Source organism: Glandiceps talaboti, chromosome 12 (assembly GCF_964340395.1).
Source record: "Glandiceps talaboti chromosome 12, keGlaTala1.1, whole genome shotgun sequence".
Lineage (NCBI taxonomy): Eukaryota > Metazoa > Hemichordata > Enteropneusta > Spengelidae > Glandiceps > Glandiceps talaboti.
This window is the reverse complement of record NC_135560.1, coordinates 6,247,195-6,263,199: the sequence shown is the minus strand read 5'-3', so window position 1 is coordinate 6,263,199 and position 16,005 is coordinate 6,247,195. Positions and strand designations below refer to the sequence as shown.

The 16,005-nt window shown below is 34.6% G+C and overlaps 1 protein-coding gene across 1 annotated transcript in view; it reads right to left on the bottom strand.

Annotated features, from left to right (window-relative positions):
* Positions 1-14,599: 14,599 nt before the first annotated feature.
* Positions 14,600-16,005, bottom strand: part of LOC144443479 (methyl-CpG-binding domain protein 2-like) — a 28,599-nt gene continuing 27,193 nt past the window's right edge. Inside the window, exon 6 of the mRNA XM_078132966.1 lies at positions 14,600-15,480. The gene's annotated coding sequence lies outside the window, so the exon portion shown is untranslated. The remainder of the gene's footprint in view (positions 15,481-16,005) is intronic.

Here is a 16,005-nt window from a genome sequence, read left to right as displayed (position 1 = left end):
TGTCGGTCAGAATCCTCCCCAGCTGTGATAGTTTGATAAAATATGTAGAGACATCGCTAGGGAAAGAAAACAGAGATGCATGAAAGTCAAGAAGAAAGAGAATTTCTTATCATTTTGTTTTAAATGTTTTAAAAAATATTTGGGATTGGAGGCTTAAATTAGGGTCAGTGGTATTATTGGAAACACATTTTTTTTATTTTGTCTTAAAATGAAAGAGGCATCTTCATCAACACTGACTATGAATATTAAATTAGAAACACTGAATATTCATGACTCCTAAGTGCTTATTACTTACAGATAAATAGTCATGAATATGTATTGTTCATCTGATACATATTCATGTCTGCTACGACTCATGAGGCAAGACTGTACCATTGCTAAAACAACATAGGTGAAAAACAGTTTCAATTTAGTATTTCTTGGCAACCATTAGCAACGTTTATCTGATGTTATATCATGAAATGACTCCCAGAACCTAAAGTTTATGATTTACAATATCTTCATTTTTCTGGCATAGCATTCCCTTTGAAATAACACTTGTATTTATCAGATACTTTTCTCTGTGGTTTGCAGATAAAATGACTGTGAATCAATTAATTGGTACAATTGTTAGCTTCATGGAAACAGAAACTATACACATATCACAACGACTATGATGAGACCAGTATACAGAGTACATCTGTCGACATCAGAGTGTGGATGAACAGAACCTGTTACAAACAGGGAAAGTAAACAATTCAATTTCATTAATAACACTTGACACAGCATGTTGAAACAGCAGAGACATGTATTACAAACCATGGTTTGATATTAAAAGAACAGTTTTGTGGTCTTTTTATGTGTACAAGAAATGCCAGGGGAACTGGAAATTTGTTTGTGAACGTGAACTATTATGTAAAGTGGCCATAAAACTGTTCTTATCAAATGATGAAATGTAATACAAGTCTCTGTACTTCCAACATGCTGTGTCAAGTGTTATTAATGAAATTGGGGTTGTGTACTTTCCGTGATTGTAACAGGTTCTTTTCGTCTGCGCTCTGATGTCGGCAGTTGTATTTGTACAGTGGAAGATGAAGACTACAAGTAAGACAGAACTATTTAAAGTCAAGATTGGAATTCACTACTGGACTATGTTGTTCCATATTAGACCATTATTGGATGGACAGTAGCCTATGTAGACCCCAAGGAATAGCACTACCACCATATTTGCTATCCTAACTGTCATTTTGATTTTGAAGTGAATTCATCGTAAATAGAGTGTTAGCGCCAGTCCTTGGGGTCTACATGTAGGCTAGATGGACAGATATGAAGTTTATCAAACGTAGAGTATACCAACCCATTATTTTCAAATTCAAAATTCAAATAAAAAATGGTACAAACACCAAACCCGCTTACAGTGTTTCCTGCCAACTTTTAATTAATTATTTTTTTTAATTTTGTTTTTTGTTATGTTTTTGACCTTAGCGCTGTGCCACCTAGTGATGGTCAAGTGTGATTGAATGGTGTAACTTGTCAATATAAACATAATTTTTGTGGTTTTTCCAAAAAATAAAGTGAACATAACAAAAAAGTCAGGTCAAGAAATTTTGACATGAAAATTAAAGATGTCAAGACCCTCAAAAAGTTGTCGATATGGACTCAAAATTTTGAAAGTAATGTAATTGGAACTGTGATTTTTTTTTATTTGGCATGACAAAGAAGCATGCAGGTCACGAACTATTTAAAATTTATGTAACAAAATTGAACCCTCATAAATCTATTTAAAAATGTTGGCCATATGAAAATTTGGTTAAACACTATCACAATGAAAGAAAAATCAGACCAATTGTTTTTTTATTTTTAACAAACTTAGGCAAATTTTCTGCAAAAGTAATTTTTCTCACACATAATTTTTGAGTCCATTTGACGTCAAATGCATACGAGTTTGAACTAAGGTGTTAATTAATGAAACAATTTATTTCATGATCCTAAAGTTTCTTCCCTTCTACCTGTACAACTTGGGCTACATCTTTAGCTTGACTCCGTTTGGAATCTTCAAAAACCGATGTATTGTTGTTGTTTCATCTGAAATATTAACAATTTATGTTTTGCGTTTTTAATCCATTATGTATATGATAGATAAAAGGACACTTCAGTAAAATATTTAATCAAATCTCCTAGGTTCTAAGACTACTGGGAAATGAAAAAAAAAAAAAAAATACAAAAATAATGGATGTCTTCAGGTAATAAGTTTTGCTAGAAAGTGCAGACACATCTAGATAGACGACTCTTAAGACTTGGCTTGTCTGGAAACCTATCTCTTGGGATTTTCCAAATTATTTTGAATTTTAATTCATACATGAACAGCCAGAGATGACTAGATGGTTGTTTCTTATCAAACTAGCACACCTGAGTCATGGAGACTTTTAAACGAGACACAATACTATAAAACAGGGAATGAATCACCTTTGAACAATTTCCCTGTCACCTGTACATGCAAGATACAAATAACCTACGACAATGAGTGAGTGTACTATTGGGTGAATGAATCTTCATGGCTGTTTTTCCTCAATCGCATTGTTAGAGATTATGCTGTGAATGTTAAACGCCGGCTGGAGTAGCAGATTGCCTTCATGAGTGGAATATATATAAAGTGTTTGACCGCTCCTTCTTAATCTCATTTTAACCGGGCATGTTTTTTTTTTTTGGAATGTAGACATCTTTTTGCTGCTGTGAATGCCAATGACTAGAACAGAATTACAATGGTAACATCAACTGATGACAGAGACACTATTACAGCAGGTGTGCGAACAAAAATAGACTACTAGAACAAACAGCAATGCACTTTTTAAAATTACTGAAATTACAACGTACGTATCATAATATTCTAAACTGTATTTAAAATGCATAACCATTTTTAATATTAAATAAAATATTTATTAAATAAAGGATTGAATACAGACGCTACAAACACATAGTTCTCCTAAAATTTTAATTATACCCAAAAAGTTCAACTTGGTATTTAGTGTAATTTGAACCTTGTCACCCCATTCCTCACATAATGGAATAACCCACTGTGCAGAACATAGCATGGTGATACCATTAGGATGTTGAAAATGGGTATATAAACCCAAACAGAAAGTTGAACAAGGACTAAACTTTCAAATCCACAAATTTCACATCCAAACATTCTGAATTTTCAACATTAATTTTAGAGCTGCCTCCCCTTGTTTCATTTTAAAGTGATTTACATAAATTTGCATATTTCTATATCAACATAATTGCAGATAAATCAGTATGACTATGAGATTCAAATTTTGTATGACAAGCTAGTACACAAATTTTTTTCAAAAAATACTCTAGTAAAACTTTGTCATCCTGTAAAGTTCATTGTGGAATGCTACCAATTTGGACTGGATAGGGATTGTTTGCAGCTGAGTGATCTAACACAATAAAACACAAGTACTTGCGTTCTGGCTGACCAGTTATTCAGATGCTTCAGATATCACCACTTGTATGATGGATGGGGCTTACAACATTGTGAAAAGACATTCCTTAATACAAAACTACAGTATTTTTTACAAGCCTGGCCGAGTGTGAATACAAACACAGACTAAGTTTGACTTTCATCTAGTGGTACAATTGTCTATGTTTACACGATTGCCGCCAATAGGTGAACTGGTTTACTTATTAAAACATTAGATTAGGTGCTTATGAACACTGAAAAACACCAGAAAGTAACTTTTTACTTGTTGCTGTGAAAGACAAGTTGTACATATTAGCTTGTCTGTATAGGCGTTTGTAAGTTAAACCCTGGCGACAGCAACCATGGGAGGAATTACAGAAAGGTCTAAAAATTCCCTCACTGCATAAACACAATAGAAGACGAACAACGTTATTTGTATACATTGTAAACTATATACAAAGCACTAAATTATTCAGTGTAATTTATACTATTAATTCAGAATTCAATAGTATAGAAAAGAAAGACCAATTTAAATTTATAATGCAATGAAAACAAAGAGATGATAATTGCTTTCTGTATGTGTCTAAACTCTCTGATAAGTTGATTGATTGATTGATTGATTGATTGATTGATTGATTGATTGATTAAATGAGTGAGTGAGCGATTGAGTGATGCTAGAGAATGAGATACTTCACTAATTGGTAGATTGATTGGCTGATTGATCAATTCTGTAGTTAGCTTTAATATGTATTGATTATCTAGTTTATATTTGGTAGACTGCATATCTGACCATCTGGTTGGTTTGTTGGTTGGTTGGTTGGTTTTGGGTTGGCTGCCTCCTCAGTTGAGTCAGTGAGAGAGTAAGTAGTACATGGTTACATGGACAGCAGTCACACATTTGTGTTTATCATAGAAGCAATGTATCTGAAACCACAGAATAACACATAAAGGAGACACATAGTATTCATTTTATACACATTACATGCCAAACTGCATGACTCTTCCTCAAACTCACTTCCTTGCAAATTGCAATGAATACATATCCTTTCGCCACCATTACGGTAGTAATCTACATGATTAAGTTGTACCTCTGTAATTGTTGCAAGCAGCTGCACATCCCATACACATCTACCTCTGTACCAGTTCATCCTGTGAAAACATCATAACTCACTCTATATGTAGCTAACTGTCAGGCATTAGACAGTAAAGTGGCGGATAAATGCTGGTACAATTACCAAATTGGCCTTATTTTCACACCTATTAAAGCTAGTAACACAAAATAAGGGGCAATTTTTCGAATCTACGCTCCACACAACATTTGCAAACAACAACAGCAGGTGTTCAAGTACATACTGTGTTTATACGCCTTCGTATTTGTATACATGCAGGTCTGACAGGTGGAAGTCAAATAGATTGCATAAAGTTTATAAATTTGACATGAACAGACAAGATACTATGAATCTGTCATTAACTCATGAAAGGCTAATGTATATTGTACTCTATAAACATGAAATTAAATGCAGTCATATATATATATACTTATATACACACATACAAATATACATATGATATATACATACATATATATGTGTATAAATGTGTATAGATGGGTTGGTAGGTAGGTAAGTAGGCACGCAGACAGACAGACAGACAGACAGACAGACAGACAGATAGATAGGCAGGCAGGCAGATAGACAGACAGAAAGACAGACAGACAGACAGACAGACAGATAGAGATAGATAGATAGATAGATAGATAGATAGATAGATAGATAGATAGGGAGATAGATAGAGATAGATAGATAGATAGATCGACCGATAGACAGAAAGACAGACCGACAGACAGATAGATAGATAGATAGATAGATAGATAGATAGATAGATAGATAGATAGATAGATAGATAGATATGGACTAACTATATGAAATGTGTAATGCAGACAAAAACTTTCTATTTATAACAACAGCTCTAAAAAATTACAAGTCTGAAATCAACCATAGGAAGTATGAGCTATGTAACAATTCCAAAAATCAAATGAAGGTCTTTGACCTTTATACATCAATCCATCTCAAGCCACTGATGGGGTAGTTCAGTTTTTAGATGACCAAAGGTGACCTTAGAATGCCCGAGGATGTGACCTTTGATGGGTGTCTAGGTAAGCTGATTGCGCTTTAAGATTCAGTTCTGACTATTAAATACTAGTACCAGTTTACTCTCACCAAATTCAGATTTCGTAAGTTAATTCAGATTCCCTCAGTTTCACCTGGTCCAAATTCCTTTCACCAAGTTCAGATTCATTAGGCCTAATAAAAAAAATTGTGTGGTTACGATTACACTCAATTTTAGAATAGGCGGGGTAGGTAGATTTTTTATTTTATTTTGTTATATTTTCTTTTCATGTGTGAGTGTTTAGTTCAGGTTTTCCATTGTTTTCCAAATGGTCTCTGTGTTGTTTATTTCTTCCTATCAGATGTACAGCCATTACAGATTGGAAGAACAGTTTTAGAGTGTCTTTTTACGTTGATGACAGTTTCTGCATTCACTATTTCTCGTGAGACTTCACAATTTTTGCGACTTTACTATTTTTTTTTCCAATACATAAAAACTAAGTCATTGAGAATGACATAGTCCCCGCTATGATTGGGTTTTAAGGAACTGGCAGTTTATGTTGTCATTTTCTTGATATCACTACTCTGATCAGGCAACAACACGTACTTGTGAACCTAAATCAAACAGACTTTAATAGATGTGTTGTGTCTGCTTGCTGGACATGGAACATGCCTACTCATGTTGTGTCTCCTCGTTGGACATGGGACATGCCTACTCTTCAAGATGACGTGATGGAATAAACCATTCAACATTAAAGGATGGGAGGGGGGGGGGGACCTGTTTCAGCATGTCTGAGTTATGGCTTTGGATATGGAAATTTCGCAATCAGAATGGATCGTATAACGACGAAAATGGATATGCACATGTATGTCATAGAACACTGTCCTAATACCAACTTTGAATGAGATCTGTTCAAGCATGTCTGAGTTATGGCTTTAGACAGGGAAAATTTGCAAACAAAATGGCTGCTAGGCGGCCATATTGGATCGTATCATGAAACAAATTGACGTGCATATGTATGCCACTGTATGTTGCCCCTGTGCCAAGTTTGAAAAAAATCGGTCCAGGCATCTCCAAGAAACGGCTCTGGACGGACGGACGGACACACGGATGCACGGACAGACGGAACCCAATCCATAAGTCCCTGTCCCGGACTTCACCTGGCGGGGACTAAAAAAGTTTAGGGTCAGCAGTGAAAAGCTAGAATCCAGTAAAGAGATCATATAAATTGTAATATTCAAAATAAGCCTACACAAATACAAATTTTTTTTTAAAAAAACCAAACATTTTAAGTAATTCTCAGAAAAAAAATTAAAATCAAGGTTGGTTTCAAAGAAACCAATTATTGAATATATATATTTCTTAAGATATCAAATTCTCCAATGGCCTTTGAAATTATGATTGAACAGCAATGATCGGAGTAAAAGTTCACCATGAATCGTGCCATTTGTGAAGGTTATAACATAGAAAATCGAACTTTCTATAGTTACCCGGTTACCTGGAATATAACAATTGAACTAGACACTCAAATATGAAAAAAAAAAATAAAAAAATAAAATATAAAATCTACCTACCACACCTATTCTAAAATTGAATGTAATCTGAACCACACAATTTTTTTTATGCCTTAGGCAAAATAGAAGAAAAAAAATGTTTTGCTTTGTGATAACACACAACTTCAGAAAATTTTATTTTATTTTACTGTAAATCTTTCAAATTACTTTGACTTCAAGATAAGATACTCGTTGGTCGCAATACTTCCAAGAGTTTGATGCGGAAGTAAATGAAGACAATTATAAGAATATGTAGACGAATACGATATGCAGACTGTACTGTTGTAGTCTAAAAAGACCTTGTTTCTCTCTGGAATACAATTGTTTTTAAGTGACCATAGATGAGGCAAAGGCATGAAGGTGTACATGGAAATAGAAGTGAATTATTACCATTTTACCTTTGTGCATGCAAAAAATAATGTTTAGGGTCGGAGGCTTAAGCTAGGGTTGGCTGGGAAATGCCCTATTTTTTTTATTTGGCTTATGTATGTAATCTTTTTTCAACAAAGAGTAAAAGAGTAGGAAGAATTGAAAAGCAGGAAATATCTACCATACTTATCCTTGAAGTATTTCCTGAATAAAGTGTTAATTAACAAAGTGGGTGAGTGTTACTTTATAGGGTAACAGTTACTATTAGTAACAGAAAATAAAACACATAATAGTCTTTATATCTATTCATTTTTTTCTTCTAAAAATCAGCACAATACTCGTCACTGTATACTTTCTGTCTAAGTTTCATCTCACTTCTCACATACTTCAAATACTATAAGTCTACCTTCCTTTAATGAGCGAAATTTAAAAAATCAAAATTGCAGTTATGATATCTGACATTGTAGTAGTAGTGTCAGTCCTTCAAGGTTACAGGTAGGCTATTTAAATATTAATAACTTGTGAGGATTAGTGGAACCTCTTCGATGTCAATGCTAACCATCTGTTATTGATAAACATACAAATCAGTTTACTGACCACTGAGTCACTTTTGATCTGATTGCTATATTCTTCTAAAACCTTTTCTTTTTTCATAGTCATGATGAATTTTAGTATTATCACCATTGACTCTCAGAAGCCAATATTTCTAAGGACTTTCAGTTTGTATGTTATTATGAGTATTATTTGAATCTGAAAGCCAGCTGTTTGATCTAGAATGAATTACAGTATACTGATTGGAAAGTCTATAACAGGGACTTTTCTTTAATGATACACAATCAAAAATATTGTTTAAACCAGGCATTAATTTCACCTTTGCTACCCCTACACCTGGCCCTCCCCTCCATTACTCTACCCCACAGACAAACTTCTACCCCTCTGCTCCACTATCACAAATCTCCCCCCCCCCCCCACACACACACACACACACATCTCTGTTCCAATGTCCATATTACTAGCAAAGAGACTTGACTCACTGCCACAAAAACAGAAATCAGAAATCAAGTCACTGCTTAAACTCGACACATCTAAGGAATCTATGCGGATGGGGCTTTTGAAGTCGATAAATTCGATAATTTCCCCATCCCAGGGGGAAATCAAAATTAAAAAAAATCCCCAATCAGCTGGATTCTAGGCTACACTTGACACTTAGCACACACATATATATCAGTGTAACATCCAAAATACTTAAGGTTTTCAAGGTCTACAAAGTCTCCAATGATATCAGTCAAAGTCAGGATCACACTTCAAGGATAGTCTATCTGACCGTCAACTCTATAAAACTACACCTTTGGGGGACAAGTATTCTTAGACCTGTTACCACAATATTTACATTTATATTTAGTGTTCACCATCTCTATAGACTTAGTAAACCTAACAAATATTTCAACATGTGTATGTCATGTTTATTAGGCCATTTAGATTTGACAAATTAGACAGCAATTCTGTGTGAACTAACTACTGGACATTTAGATAAAGCCGAAATTTACTTCCTCATTTTAATGTTGTATTTCATATATAGAGTAGAGTAGAGTAGAGTATATTTTATTTGACACGAAATTACGTCATACAAGAACATAATTTATAGTCAATGATATACAGATACAATGTAACAACAATAAAATAACATTAAGCTACTAATAATTTCAAAAAAGTTAAAAACCAATTTATAAATTTGAGTAATAGTGTTATATATTTGACACCAATGTGGCATATATACATGTAAAACAAACAGATAAACAAACATACTTCATGAACCTTTAGTAATCATCTTCAAAGCGTAAACTTTCAAATTTCAATTTGTTGGTAATGACTGACAAGAATAAACGATTATGCTTTCATGAATGTAACTTAAAAACATAAATCTCAGCTTTCATTTTGTTGTTGATCATTTGCATTTTGTTGCTATGGAGACAACTGACTAGACAAGGAAAAGGAAAACAATTATGGTTTTTTGAAAAAAAAATATGTTGATCGTTCTTCTTCTTGTTGACGATAGACAGGCTTCATTTTGTAGTTCATCATTTGTATTTTGTTGCTATGGAGATGATTGACCAGACGAATAAAACAATTCTGGTTTTGTGAAAAAATATTTTGTAAGTTCTTTTCCCTGTTGACGATAAACAGGTTTCATTTTGTTGTTCATCACTTGCATTTTGTTGTTATGGAGATGACTAATTATATGCTTTCATGAAAAAAGAAAGAAAATGTAAGTTCTTTTCCTTGTTGACAATGGGTAGGCTAAAACTACACCCTTTTTTACAGACAAGTACAGGTCAAGAATTGCTATTATTCTGAATGTGCTGAGTGGGTCGTATGATTAATCCTATCTTGTGTTGAGTTTAACACTCTCCTACCTTTCACGACACTTTCATCTTTTGTTATCTCAACAATGAGTGGGCTGATCGGTGGAAATAAAAAAGTAACATTCACACGTTTGAACAACGCAGAGGAAACGTTCTAGTTTTTCCTTACACATAAATGTGTTACATGAATATTTCAAAGTCCTACTACATCAGACTAGAAGTACTAAACTAACTATTGATTTTGTTTTTTCTACTAATGAGTCCAGAGTCGTACACAGTCCACGTACAGACAGATGACACATGCCCATATTTAGTATCAGTCAGCTGAACTTTTCAGACTGTGACCACTTAATTTTTTTTTTTTTCAATCAACATTATTTATATATTAATGGTTGTGCTGCTTCGTTGGGATAGCTATGGATCATGTGAGGGTACACACTTGATGAAATATTTAACTAGTCAGAGAGCAGGGTTAATTTGTTATCTATCTAAGGACTGTGAATTATTCTGATGACTACACCTGTACGTGCATACAGAACTACAAGCTCAAGGCCAGAGTGACAATTAAATGTACACATACTGAATAAGAGAAGCAATGGAGAACCATCCATCACTTTAGACTAAATGAGGCTTTGTATTTCATTTCATGCTTACCTTATCTTACTCAAGTACCAAGCTGTACAAGGCAAGACCAGCTACAAACTGAATTTCATAGTAAACATGTAGATACTAGCTGTACAAGTCTACCAACTGAATTTCTATGTTATGTTGTAGATTTAGCACAGCTCTATAAACACCTGCTACACACTGAACTCATACACCTAGTTCTAGTAATATTATACACTTTATAGCACAGCCCTATACACAGAAACCAGCTACAAACTGACACCTAGTATATTGTACTTTTATATAGGCCTATAAACCGAGACTATAGCAAATTAATATATCAAACTGAATTGACAAATTGATAACACATCAGGTCTGATGTGCCTCTACTATACAATCTATATCTAGAAAACTGATATATACTGGAGTCAATTTTTGTTATACAGACACATACACATATATACACAACCACATATTTCTACAGAAACCCATTCAGGTTTGGGGCTACATGTACATGACAGGGCTATGTTGTATGCTTCATGTCACCCTCACTCTGCAACTGTCAAGGCTTTCCTAGTGAGTCTAGTCTATCCTGGAGTCATCCAGGCCTAGCAACACATAGCACCAGCTGGCCCCATGTGAGTAATTGCCCCCCCCCCACCCCAACTGTTTGAGTCTCTACTCCATGAGTCCCCCCCCCCAAAAAAAAATAAATAAATAAATAAAAATTATCAAAAAAATTAGCAAGCATTTAATGAGTGAGACATGGCTGACTGGTATAGCCTACCAATTGAGTGTGTAGAACACTCGAACTGGGTTTGGGTCGGGCACAGATAATCTCCCTGTTTCTAGTGGGATTTGAACCCATGAACTCCTGACTGCTAGTTCTGAGCTCTAACCACTATGCCACAGGAGATGATATGAACTGTCATTCAATCTATGTATCTTGAATTTATTTTCAATGTTTAAGTTATTGAAGTATGCATGATTATTGAGCTAGGCCTAATAAAAAAAATTGTGTGGTTCCGGTTACACTCAATTTTAGAACAGGTGGGGTAGGTAGATTTTTTATCCACATCCACTATTTTTCGTGAGACTTCACACAATTTTTGTAATATTAAGCTCGGTGGGTCAGGTAACCAGAACCAAACAATTATTTTCTTTAGGCCTTATCATAGACCCTCCACAAATTTGCTGATGAACAAGTAATCACATCAGTACCCCGATTCAAAACTGTTTACACAAGGGACATCAAGTCAGTGTACACAGTACCATCAATGACCAGCAAAGAAGTATAAATTCCACTAATCAGATTAGCAGGATTGACATTTTTCCAGATGAAGAGAGCTTTAGTATGCTTAAAACAGGCAAACAATAATGAAAATTAGGGAAACATCACGTCAGCTACTGCAGCAATTAACGTCAGTTTGATATCACCTGGAGGTGTACAAGACTTACAAGTTACAAATTCAGCTCTGCTACCTAGCTGCCATGGTTCAATTATTGGAAAAAACGTACTTTTTAATGTTCCTGTTTTGACATCAAAAAAGACAAAGAATTGACATTCTCATCCACATCATCATCTGTAGTAAAAGGTGTTTTGACACACGGTACAGACTCACTGGTTATTAGCGTACCTACAGTGACATTAGTAATAGTACTCTAGAGAATGTTTTAATTTTCTAAATGCACTCCTTATAGTTAAACAAACCTCTAGGGGGTTACTCACAGTTGACAATGAATCTATCAAAGATATTGGGATCAAAACACAGTCGTACAGTTATAGACAGCTAGAGTTATGTTTCAAGGGTGTCCTCACAGCTGACAATGAATCTATCAAAGATGTAGGGATCAAAACACAGTCATAGTGCTAGAGTTTTGTTACTAGGGTTTCCTCACAGTTGACAATGAATCTATCAAAGATATTGGGATCAAAACAGAGTCGTACAGTCATAGAGAGCTAGAGTTATGTTTCAAGGGTGTCCTCACAGCTGACAATGAATCTATCAACGTTATGGGGATCAAAACACAGTCATAGTGCTAGAGTTTTGTTACTAGGGTTTCCTCACAGTTGACAATGAATCTATCAAAGATATTGGGATCAAAACAGAGTCGTACAGTCATAGAGAGCTAGAGTTATGTTTCAAGGGTATCCTCACAGCTGACAATGAATCTATCAAAGATGTAGGGATCAAAACAGTCATAGTGCTAGAGTTTTGTTACTAGGGTTTCCTCACAGTTGACAATGAATCTATCACAGATATTATAATCAAAACAGAGTCGTACAGTTATGTTTCAAGGGTATCCTCACAATTGACAATGAATCTATCAACGTTATGGGGATCAAAACACAGTCATAGAGCTAGAGTTATATTACAAGGGTTTCCTCACAGTTGACATTGAATCTATCACAGATTTTGGGATCAAAACAGAGTCGTACTGTCATAGTGCTAGAGTTATGTTACAAGGGTTTCCTCACAGTTGACATTGAATCTATCAAAGATATTATAATCAAAACACAGTCGTACAGTTACGAAAACACACATATTTCACCAAAAAAAATACATGAAATATGAAACCCCCCACAAAATGTGTATGTTTTGATATTTCAATAAATGACAGTTTATATGTTATCCAACAAACCTTCAATATCTCAGTGTGTACATATATTTTAGGGTACCATCAAACTAAAAGCAACGTCTGAAAGTTTACACTTGATAAAGAATACTGGTACTATTATCAAGGGTTTTAAACATGCACAATCCAGCTACACATCATCGATATTATGGTTATGAACACCACATGTAACTATAACAGACAAGTCATGGTCCTGAGTACTGTAAAAGTCTGGTAAAATGGTTAACAATACACCAAACAGATGGAAATACTGCACATGTCATCATCATCATACACCATCAACTTGACAACTCTACTGCCTAGTCAGTCTCAAGGTGGAAGTACAGATTCAATTTTTTACACTTTGCAGCTGTCAAAACAATTTTTGAATGCTTGAAATTTCATGCTTTTTGCAAAGGAAATCATTTAGTGTGCATTCAATAATGACATGCTATTGAGTTGCCAGGAATAGCTCTACCAAGAGACTTGTAAACGGAAGATACACATGTCCAGGAAACTGTCAAAAAGGCTGCAGGAAGGTGTACAGTTTCATTACCCTCTTATTTGGAGCAGGTTGTCTCTTCATTTATTCTCAGCTGACACTGTATTATTCAAAGTGATGTATAAAGTAGGCCAGTAGGTGCAACTTACTACTTGGGTTACCATTTCTAAACTATGGGAAACTATAAATTCATGATGTGTGACCTGACAGGTGATGTGGACCTTTTTATGATGTGTGTGTGTGTGGGGGGGGGGGGGGGGGACACGCCGATGACAATGTGTTTTATTATCAGATTGCAAACTTCCTAATAAGGATATCACCTTTAATACTGTATAATGGTAGAAACACAGCCAGACACACATACACACAGCCAGGCACATATGTCAACCCATATACACAATCATTCGGTTTGCATACTGCACACACCACAGAGACAGACAGACAGACAGACAGACAGACAGACAAACAGACAGGCACATGTCAACCCACATATGCAAGCATTTGGTTTGTATACTACACACACACACACACACATACAGACAGACACACACACACACACACACACACACACACACACACACACACACACACATACTGATACAGGCAAATGATTCAGTCTCCTAAGTGCACACACCACATGCACATATACAGTGAGTATAGATGTTTGGGATCACTATACCCTCTAAACCAATTTGATACACCACTGATACACAGCAATTTCTTATGATGTACACAAATTTAATGTTCTCCTATTCCTTACTGTGTGGTGACTCACAATAAAATCTAGATTTTTATCATTTCAACTCAAGACATCTTTCATCAGGGGGGGACTGACAGGGCACAACAGTGAATTCGATGGTTGATGATCAAAACGAACACTTCACATTGAAGTATTTTCTGCTCAAAACAACAAAAAAGCTGAAACTTGATATTTTGGACATCATAAGAACTTTTAATGACAGTAAAGTTTGATATTCTAATAAACAAAATACATAAGTATACTTGTAATTTCATTTTCTTTCAAAAAATAACTCTTTGGAAGTCACAGTATCAATATTTGTTGGAAATATTAAAACTTTTACATTATTACAATGAGATTATTAATAATATCTATGGAATAAATTACCAATAACTTGACAATGACATGACTTTGAATGATTCTGGTAATGATATTGAAATCCCACACTTTGAAAAAAAAAAAAAAAACATTACTAGATGCCTTACACTGCCAACACTGGGCTAATTATGGTTTCTTTTGACAAAATATTGTAAATTCATTTTTCAATTATTAAGGGTGGGCTATGGCATCGTTTTAAATATTGAACACTCAAATACGGTTATACCAACAAGTATTGTCCTATTGGTTATAAACATTAAAATCATTACATCTACATGACGGGAACAAGTACAGCATACTGCATAATCAGCACACCATCTGAACATATCTCCACAATTGACCATGGAGAAATTCAAACGCTACAAATATCACAGGTGTTCTGTGATTAAATCTCTCAGATGAAAGGAAACAACACTTACTACTTGTTTTATTTCTGTGTAAATTTCACTCACCTCTCATAGATGAAAAAAATGATCTGACCTGCAATGAACTAGGGAGGATGAAAAAAATAGTTTTTCCCGGTCACATTACTGAATAATTTGAGATAAATCCCCAAGACTAAGAGTTTCTTCATTGCTCATAAAACACAGTGGTATAAGGTTTAGATTTAGACAATTCACGGATAGTACTGAGTGAGTGTAATGACTGGACTACACATCATGACTAATGGTGACTGTGTCCGTGATGATCTGTCCATATGAATCACTGGTAAATTTGAAAATAGTTGTATCCATGGCAGTTTTACAGCAATTGTGTGACATCTCTCAAGAACTCAGCACACGCAAATTACTTCCACAGCTCTGCAAGAAAACAGAAAACAACTGTTTTAGCACTGGTGGACGAAGAATTATTCTGTTTTCTTTGTTGTTCCTGATTAATATTTGAAAATATATGAGTTCCACATACATCATTTTGACCATTTCTGTGTATGAAATACTTCTCCTTATTCAAACAGTATGAAATTGAAGAACTATTTGGTTCTCTTTCTTATCACTACATAACACATACTGGTAATTGAACATTTCCTCAAACGTATAATTTCAACGTTGATAAATTTGGCAATATCTATAAATTAATAATCTTATGCAAGAAGTATGTAAAACTATTTGGTTTTCATATACTTCGATAAAACATATTGGTATTTGAAAATTTCTGCAAAGATATAAATTATAAGATTTCCACAGATAAACTTTTAGCAATTTCTATGGATGAAATATACATTACTCAACAGTACGAAGATTTATAACTATTTTTTTTTTCTCAACATAACACATACTGGGTACAGTTAAATTGAAAATCTTCTCACCGATATAATGTCAACATTG